This window comes from Suricata suricatta, chromosome 3 (genome assembly GCF_006229205.1).
Source record: "Suricata suricatta isolate VVHF042 chromosome 3, meerkat_22Aug2017_6uvM2_HiC, whole genome shotgun sequence".
In the NCBI taxonomy this organism is placed as follows: Eukaryota; Metazoa; Chordata; class Mammalia; order Carnivora; family Herpestidae; genus Suricata; species Suricata suricatta.
In genome coordinates, this window is record NC_043702.1 from 142,896,891 (window position 1) to 142,907,230 (window position 10,340).

Here is a 10,340-nt window from a genome sequence, read left to right on the forward strand (position 1 = left end):
GCTTCATTCCCAGTCATTTGATGTGTTCCATCCTCCATTAACACTTGCTTCCCTGAGAAGATCTAGTCTAAATGCTATGAAATTCCAAATTATATATCCACTTTGGATCACCCCCCACCTCCAAATTCTAAGCATAATATACCCAGCTGCCTAATTCACAACTTGGAGAGTAATAAACATTCCAAATATGACAGGTAAAAGTGGGGAGGAAGCTCCTATTTTTAACTCTACCCCCAAGATGACAGTTTTCTCCATCTTCGGTAATGACAACTCATCCTTCTAGGTTGAGGCCCCAATCCTGGGACTCTTATTTGGTGCTTCATTTTCAGTCACACCCTGCATAGAATCTAGTAGCAGATTTTGTTGTCTCTACCTCCAAATACATCTCAAATGTGGCTCTGTCACCCCTCACCCCACCACCACCACCAGTCTCGTCATTTCTAGCCTGAGTTACTGCAGTAGCTTGGTCTCAGGTCTCCTCATTCCTGTCCTGACTCTGTAGAAGCATGCTTTCAACATAGCGAGCATAGAGTCCCTCCTCAGCTCAAATGCACCAGTGGCTTCCTATCTCATCCAGGATAATGGCCTAGACCTTCATCATGGCCAACAAGATCCGGTAGGATCCTGTTCTCCATACTCTCACCTCATCTTTCCAGTCTTGTCCTCAAGGTCTCACTGCTTCTGGTGCACTGGCCTCTTTGAACTTACTGGGAAAGTCCTACCTAGGAGATATTTGTTGTTCTCTTTTATGTGAATGTGAAAGTAGTTACCCGAGTGTCTTGCTCCTTCACTTCCCTAAGGCCTTTACTCAGACCTGCCTTTCTCAATAAGACATCGTTGCTACCCTATTTAATACTGCAGCCCACTCCAATATTATCCAATCACACCATTGCTTTCGATTTTGTTCATGCTTGCCTCTCCAAGAAACATACGAATATTTTCCTCATTCCCTTTGTTTACTTTATGTGTCTCCATGCTTGAATGAATGTAAACTTCATCCAGGAAAGGGATTTTTGTTCTCTTTATTCACTGCAAAGCCTGCAGGTCCCAGATGAGTGCCTGGCTCATAGTAAGTGCTCAGTTCATATTTGGTGAATAAATGAATTCACACAGAGTTTTTAAATCTGAAAATTTCCCATAAAACACTCTATTTACAGTTCTTCTTGACCTACCAGAAGACTAAGCAACACTGAGACAGCCTGGAGTGGCATAGGGGCTGTTTCCTTTGGAGGGCGCATGCTCTCCTTCACTCCCATTGTCTGGCATCCAGTGATGAGTGTGTCTTATCTGACTCTACAGCAGCACCCACTTCCATCCTACTCGTGTTGATGAGGGAACAATACTTTCTCTGTTTCTTTTTCTCTTTTCAACAAAGACAATTTTTGAAGTAGCAAGAAGGAAATTAAAGGAAAAACTTAATTTCATTTGTGTCTGCTTCGTGGATGCTCTAAAGTTCATCTCTGTTTTCATCCTGAGCATCAATGTGCATTCTCTTGAAGATCTTTCATGGCCCTTGTAAGAACTCAGACACTGACTGCTATGTCATCCTTCGAGCCTGAAGTCTCAGCTGGGTTCCAGACTCACAGAACCACTACTTAACAGAGACCACTGCTGGGAATGCTCAGAGTCAACTCAAATCTATCCTGTGAAAGTGTTATCTGCATGTCCCTCCCTAACCAGCAACTCTCACCTCTTCTTCATTCTGCAATTAAGACTGTGTTTCTAGTCATGATTAATGGCCCCACAGGACACCAAGTAAAAAGTGGGCCAGATCTCTGCAGACATCCTAGAACTGCTGTACTTTTCTCCCATTTTTCATGTACATTTCTGTCACCAAATTCTACGAGTTCTTTCTTCTAAATATCTTTCATTCTCCTTCTGCCTTTTTTCTTTTACCACATGAGTGGGTTTTGTTTTTCTTTTGTAATAATCTCTTAACTGGTTTTCTAGCCTTGAGTTTTCACAGCCTGCACTCTTACTCTATTCTCAATCTATGTTGCCAGCGTTGCTGTCTAAAAAATTATGTAAAACTCCCACATAGCCTTGACTTTCTGTAGATTAGCATCTGAATTCCTTGGCATGGCATTCAAGGCCCTTCAGAATCTACTCCCTTCATACCTTTCCAGTGACACAACTAGATTCTTCCCTCCACATACCCTATACCAAAGCCCAGCTGGACTACTGGTTCTTTCCTACATCTATGCTCTTTTACACTTCAACAACTAGACCCTTACCTAAGATTCTCTCACTTCAGAATGCAGGCTAACTGCTGTCAGTTTCATGAAATTCTCCATGGTCTTCCCATGGAGACACTCATAACGCTTTGTACAATATTCTATTACAGTCCTTACCAAAGATCTATAATTATTTCTGCCACTAGACCATGACCTCTCAAGGAAAAAGATTAGGAATTAATCACCTTTATGTCTGTAGCAACTAACTTTATCTAGCAGCACATGTTGTATAAACTATGTCCAATAAACATAAATGGGTGAAGCTGTCAAGGACAGAGATTTTCCTCAGTAATCTCTCCTTTTGTTAGCACTTTCCATTTCAGGAGTTGCATATGTCATAGCCACCATCTCGCAGGCTTATGATCATAATAGATCAGATTACTGAGCCATAAATGAGTGACTGTCTCTCAATCTTTCCTAAGAATTACGAGCCACAGGATCCAGCTGTAGCACATTATATGCTTCATCATAATATATTACAGGGTTGTACAAACAAGTAAACAATTCTACCAGGTACAGAACAGAACAAGGAAGAGTCTAAAACTAAGGTGAACTCAACATGCAGAAAACATGACTCAAAATACATAATCAAGAGAATGAATTATATGCCATTTACAAGATGCTAATTCATTTTCTATTTTTATTTTTTTTCTTAAAGAAAAAGTCAAAAATATCAACCCAACCCAGCCACCAATTCTGTGATTCTATTAGTAGTAAATAATATGTCTGTTCCACACTGTAGTTTCAGATTATTTTTCTTCCACCCACATATAAAAGCATTTTCCTGCCCCATATGGAGATAATTCAATTTAGAAATACTATCCCTTGTTTCTTTTACTTCATTGTCAACTACATATCTCTCTCCACCACTGCTGTTGATTTATTGAAGACTTTGGCACCCTCACAGTCTTCTTCTCCATCCAACATCCACCCATTTTTCAGGATGACATTATATCCATGTTTGACATTCGTTTCCTTGACATATTCATTTCCAATGACTTCTTCTACTTCAGCCACCCATTCCCATAGACACACCCTGGAACTTGTTGTCACCTGGAAATGTTCCAGCTCTGAAAATATTTTTTCATCAGACTCTGAACATAACCTTCAATGAATTACTCTCAGTAATCACTGAGACTTCCAACTCACTGATTCTTCTGCTGTCTACTCCCTCTCAGCTTCTGTCTGTCTTCATTCCTTCTTTTCCTGATGAATATTCTCTGGCCTATTATGTCTCCATTTTTCTTTCCAATACTCTTACTTTTAGTATCCTGCTGTTCTTCCACTGTACCTCACTGGCCAAGTACCAAAGCTCCATGGATCCCCCCCCTTATTGCCCAGGTCTATATCTTCGGGTGATCTACTGGGGAAAATAAGTCACCTAAGGCACACTAAACCATTTGATATGAAGAACCAACACTGCCTCTTTCGTCATCAACTTCCTGCCTTCTTCTACCCCACCTATTTCACATTTTTCCCACTTTTCTCAAATATTTACCCTTCTTCCCAACAGGCCACCCCCTAACTTTTAGTAGAGGATTTTTCCCTTCTAATTAACAGATGTAAGACAGGCATCAGCCTCCCCCAACAAACACATCTTTAACAGTTCATTTCACCAGTATTTTAGGAGAAACACCTCGTCTCTTGATCACCCAGAAATTGCTTCACTGTATTACTGCTTCTCCTTCCTTCTTACAACTCCACCAAGAGAAAGCCTTTCTTATCTGACAGTCATTTCCTGGATCACATGGACACAGCTTCCTCCAAGTCATGTTAAGTTTCAGCAGAGGGGTGAATGTGGGGCAGGGCTTACTTCTTTTTTTTTAATTGTCCACCCACTTATTCTTTGCAACCCTATCATGTAAAGCTATCCCAGTACAGGGGCACCTGGCTGGCTCAGGTAGAGCATGTGACTCTTGTTCTCAGGGTTGTGAGTTCAAGCCCCACATTGGGCGTGGAACCTACTTAACAAATATACATAGGGATGCCTTAGTCGAGGATCTGACTCTTAATTTTGGCTCAGGTCATCATCTCAGGGTTGTTGGGCTGAGCTCCACGTCAACCATTGGGGGGCAGGGTGTCTCCACACTCAGCATAGAGCCTGCTTGAGATTCTCTCTCTCTCTCCCCCAATGCCCCCTTCCTCGCTCAAACACACACACACTCTCTCTCTCTCTCTCTCTCTCTCTCTTTCTCCTTCTTTCTAAAATAAAAAGAAAATTATATATGTATGTATGTATGTATGTATACACACACACACACACACACACACACATATATAAATGCAGACAAAGCTATCCTGATACATTAAATTTTTCTGGAGTTGGTACAGATAATACAGAGATCCTATTGCATAAAGAGATATTAAAATACAAACAAAACAAAATTAATAACAATAACAGAAAATATTGTCTAAACATAATGGTAACCATAGTCCAAGAGAAAACAGGCAAAGGTCAAACTATTCACAGGAAGTGCCCTCATGAGTAGACATCATTGAATAGCAATGACCTCTTATCCTCTAGTGCTACAGAGCAGTCCTATCTATGAGAGGTCCTGCTTCTTTAACCCTTTGCAGTGTGAATTTGAGAAAACGCCATTCCCTCCTTTTGGGGTTTCATCTGGCCATGGGATCCAGCCTTCCAGCCTCCAGGCAACACATGTGCAAAAATGACTAGAAAAAGCAATTGTCAAGTCCAGGAAGGAAGATTCACGTCTGTTTTGCTCTTGAAATACAAGACCTACCACAGAGCTTGATCAAGAGTTATGATTTCAATAAATATTTGAGGCAACAGAAGAGAGACCATAAGAAGAAGACATAAACGGAGACCGTCTTGATATTGACTTTGCCTAAATTGTGTATTTGATGTTCTTATATTTTCTTCTGAAAAACACAGGTAATAGTTGACTTCATCTGTTTTTCTCATCTGTGTCTTTGGAGTTCAGATTGGTCTTTTATAATGTTCATTTAACTTGGACCTGAAGTTCTTGGTCCACCTATGACTATCAGAATAAGTGTGGATAATGTCATTTATCTATTGTCCCTGCAGAGTGCTATGTCCTGACACTCATTCATGAGTCTATACTTAATAGCAAGTTAATACTGTTTTAGCAACTGGAACAAACTTAACGTTAACAATCCCCATAATTTATATGAGCTACTCCCTCCCTATTATCATATAACAGCACATCCTTATTAAATAAGCTTATAATTTTGAGAGGCAGCAGTTTTTACCCATTTCTTACCAACAGGTAAGCTGACAGGGAAGGGAGAGAAGGAGTTGGCAACAAATAAAAATAGAACCCAAAGCTTTTGACTCCTGACTGCTTGCTCTGACTGAAAGCCCAGAACTGCGCACACACACACACCCCTCCCCAAGACCTACCAGGACCAGTGTAAAAACAAGCAAACAACTTTTTACTTCAAAGCTTACGGAGTCCAGCTCTGTAAGAGACAGAGACACAGACAAGCATTCTCTTTGAAGAAGGACTCTTCTTCAGGACTTTAGACTATTCAATACCTCTATCTTCTAATGATATTACTCTTTCCAACCAGTTTGTCTGCAGTTTCAGGAACTTTCCTCCAACTTAAAGGCCATTTTTTGGCCTCAATTCCATGTGTGGCCCAGTGTGAGATCACTATAATTTATAAATTGATCTGAAACCATTTTCATTTCATCAACAGGGGTGAGTTCTAATATTTGGTATGTAAGTATGTAACGCTAACACAAAATTTGTGCATGCTATCATGAAAGTGTGCTATTGGATCTATTGGAGAACATGCAGAGTGTCATCACGCGAAGCAAGAAGTTTCTTGGGCCAGCATATCAGACCTTACTGTAGGTTTTACAGTCCCTCAGTTGCTCTTGGTCTGAATAACTAGTTTCCAACCCACTACTACAACTCTTTTTGAATGTCAAAATCTAGATCCTTATACAAGTAGTAGTTTTACTTTTTAGGACCTTTTGATTAAAATTACATATATCAATAGAAAAAGCCACCATGAACTCAGAAATACTTCAAAATTCATTTTAATTTATTAATTAATATGAATCTATATACTTTTATATGTTTATTAATTTGTCCTACAGAAAATGGCTTCACCGAGCCCAAAGATTCATGGATGTCCTTACCTTACCTGCAGCCTGTCATCTGGGTCCACCCTCCCTTCTTGCCAAGTCGGACCTTTTCTTTTATTCTTGTTTCCAGCCTGGCTCATCTATGAGATGGTCCATCGTCCTTTCACCCCTATCACAAAACTACATTCTCTCTCGTCTCTTTTAGTTGCTCTTCAACACTTTTACTCTCCTTCCCAATGCCCAGCCTCCAGTATGTTCTTTGAAATTCAATTACTTCAGATTGAACAAACTTTATTGAGCATTTATTATGTGCCAGGTACTATGCTAAGCACATCTATGCATTAATTGCATGTAATCTTCACAGAAATCTTCTCAATAATACTTTGAAGATATTATTATTATTACCACCACTTTACATAGAACATTATCAGTGACTTGGTCAGGTTGCAAAGTTTTTAAGTAATAGACCCTAGATCCCATATATATCTTCAAGGCCTCTAGTTTTCCACAGTATAGTGTTTGTTCATGACATGTCCTATTGCTCTTAACATATATGTGGATCACACATCATGTAGCATTTGTTCTGTGTCAATTTGCATTTAGGCACTGGATGAGGGCAGTGAGAACAAGTTCCATACACTGAGGCTCTCCTCTTCTAATAAGTATAATAAACTAAAGGATTTTTTAAAAATATGACTTAGCACACCCAAAAGGAATTTTTTTTACCTTTAACACAAATGTAATTTCACCATTTAAAAAAAGTTGGTCAAGTATATTTCCCCTGGTCCTCCTCCTAGGGATTTTCATCCTCATTTACAGATTCATTGAAAAGGAGTCAGAGCCAAATTACAGAGTTGCAATAGTTATTTCAAACTCAGTGCCTGCTAAACCTTGCCAGGAATATGTTGGCCTCTGTGGAAGTCTTTGTAACCAAGCAAACATTACATTGCTATGGCATTGTCTCTTGGAACAAAATAAGGCCCTAAGGTCTTTGGGGAGCTGAGGCTACTTTGGACTTCAGATCAAACTGGAGTCTAAAGAAGTAAACCATAAAGTACACCACAGGCATAGTGTACACTCATATTTCATATATACACTGATGCACCCAGGAGTATAAATGCTTGGTTTCCACCATTACTATTCTAAGTGCATGACAGCCTCTTTTTTTAGTGTGCTTATTTTTTGTCTTTTGACAGAAGAGTAGAACTTCAACTTTAAATATTTATTTTGGAAAGCAAGACTGACTTATTTGAATAGAATAAACAACTTAAGAGACAGGAAATAAGACCAAGAGGTAAAAAGAGTTGTTTCTTTTGGCATGGAAGAAAGCTTGAGTGTGAACAAGTCTGACAGAGAACTGAGCAAACATCAATAGGCATTTAGGAACTGGGTGTAATTGCAACAGAGATGTAATCGACATCTGAGGTTAGAAATCATTATTGAGGCATCAGCATTGGAAGACAGGCTACTGAAGACAACACAATTGGCAGGTCCATTGTATGGAGATTTTTAAGTCTATGTGAAAATGATGCCGGTGGAAAAGAAAGGAGGACATTTTCATTTTCCTCTGAAGCAAGATTCTCCTACTTCCCAGGCTCTTCTGGCCTAGGTACAAAGTCTTGGGGTGAGAATCAACAAATGTGAGTCCTAATATCAAATCTCATTGTAACAAATAGGCTTACTTTAGGAAAGCCAAAGAACAATGGAATTACAATCTTGAAAGAAACGTCAGAATTTTCTTGATACGTCACTTGATTTTACAGCAGCTGAAAAGGAGTGGGACCTGTCTGTGTGTTGGTTTTTCCACCCTGTCAAATGCATTCATAATTTTGCTACCTCCATAACAGAATTGAGGGGAGTGTCAAATGAAATAAGAAGTTTGAAAATGGTTTATCCCTGTGATCTTTCTTCCCTGGATTCCTATGTTATTCTTATTGTTATTCCCTTCCTTCTTCCCCTCTCTCCCTCCCTCCATGCCTCCCTTTCTCCCTGCTTCCCTTCTTTCCTTTTTCTAATAGCCTAGGTTTATTCCTTGTACTGGATTTGTCTACCTTTGATCTTGCCTCTGTTCTGAAGGCAAGAGCCTTAAACATATTTGTTGAGCATATATTAACAACTTAAGTCCACTACATGATTACTATGCTCCAGGCATTGGGCTAATATATACAACAATCCTTAGAAGTGGGTAGTGTTGATTTTCCCTTTGCATCTAAGGAGACTGAGAACCAGAGAAGTTAAGGGGCTGCCCAATAACACACAATTAGGAAGTAGTGGAGAAGGGACCAGATACTTTGGCTTGAAAGCCCTTATTCTTTTCATGCATACGGGCTTGATTAGGTTAAACATGATTTTGAAAAGTTAAGCATAATTATGAGAACCCTTGAATCTCCCTCAGGAACCAAGGCGATAAAGTACAGGAAAAATCAGAAGGAAACAAAGAAAAAAAGATTCTTTTGATGCTATTGAAACCAACAGAGGACTGGAAAACCATTCATATATCTCATATCCCCAAGGATATGGAACAGGAAATTTTGTTCAACCTTATCTTCTACCCACTTCCTTCAGCCTAGCTAATGACCTTCAATATGCTCTCTGGCTTCATTTTTCATACCCAAATGAAGGTTGAATTAAAAATTTTTAGATCCCTTAGATTTAATCACTGTCCAAGTGTCTTCCATTTGATATTCTTCAGATCCTCTTCCCTCTTCTCTCTCTCTCTCTCTCTCTCTCTCTCTCTGGCAGAAAGGTGCAATGGGCTCAGTCAGGGCACTGGTTCTAAAGGCTTGATTCCATAATGAGTGGAAAGCTACAAGCCATGCCCCCTGGGAGCACTTGAACCCCGTTCTCTGCAGCTACTAGGCTTTCATGAGGCACTGGCCACCAAGGATACCTGGCATTAAAAACAGTTGCAGTTTTAAATGACAAATCCTCCAGGAAAAGACTGTGTTTATACCTTTCTCAGATTTTTCTACAATTTTTAACTTTTTTTTAGCCCTTACTCTTTAAATTACACCTTGTCAGAAAAAATAAATTTCACCAGAAGAAAACTCTAAAGAACCAATAGTCAAAGTAAGTGAAATGTGAACTCCTTCTGTTTTTAATCATTCAATACATATTGATTGTCTACTTTATGCAAAGCTTTGTGTAGTGAACTTTGAATTGATGGGCATTCAGGGTCCCAGAGAGATGACTAGAGCTACACTATCCCATAGGCTACACAGTTACATCTGGACTTTCCCACACTTTCCTTTCTTCCATTTGCTATTTTTTGTTCTTCTTCTGCTTTATGTCCTACCCAAACTTTAAAAAAATCTTCTGGAGAGAAAGCAACCCATGTTTCATCACAGGAAGGTATGAAGTTGCAAGACTTAGGCTGGCAGATGGGGTTTTACATTATGATAAAAAATATATCCATCATCTTATCCTATTGTTTATATTGACTTTAGTTTTCCTAAGAGGGCTAATCTTTTATTTTTTCTTTTACCAACACACATTTTTTTTTTAAAAAAAGATCAATATAAATTAGAATCGAGATACATTTTTGTGTTAATATTTTTGTCACTATTCAGTTTGGAACTGACCATTTCCCACTTATCTGGACACAAAAAAATTAAGTATTTAAGCCTGTTACTCAAAATCAAGAAGGTGGATTAAAGCATGGCAAGCCATTTACCTTCCTTTCTCCACAAAAAAGAAACAAATAAAACAATCTTTCAGTTTTGGGTTTCTAGAAGTTTTGCTATTGTCCTGAGTTTCTGTTAGTCAGAATTATCTCTATAAAAAAAAGAAAATACTTTGTGTCAAATCACATATTTCATACTAAAAATATTTAATATCATTGATATTAAGTAAAATATAAAGAATTAAAGAGGGAAGAAATCTCTTCTAAGTGAAACTTCAGAAGTGATTACTCAATATCTTGGTTTATTCCATCCCAACTTTTTTCTTATACTATTTTTACTTAGTATTACATTCTCAACATTCTTATATAAATGAAAACTTCTAAAATAGTTACACAATAGTACATT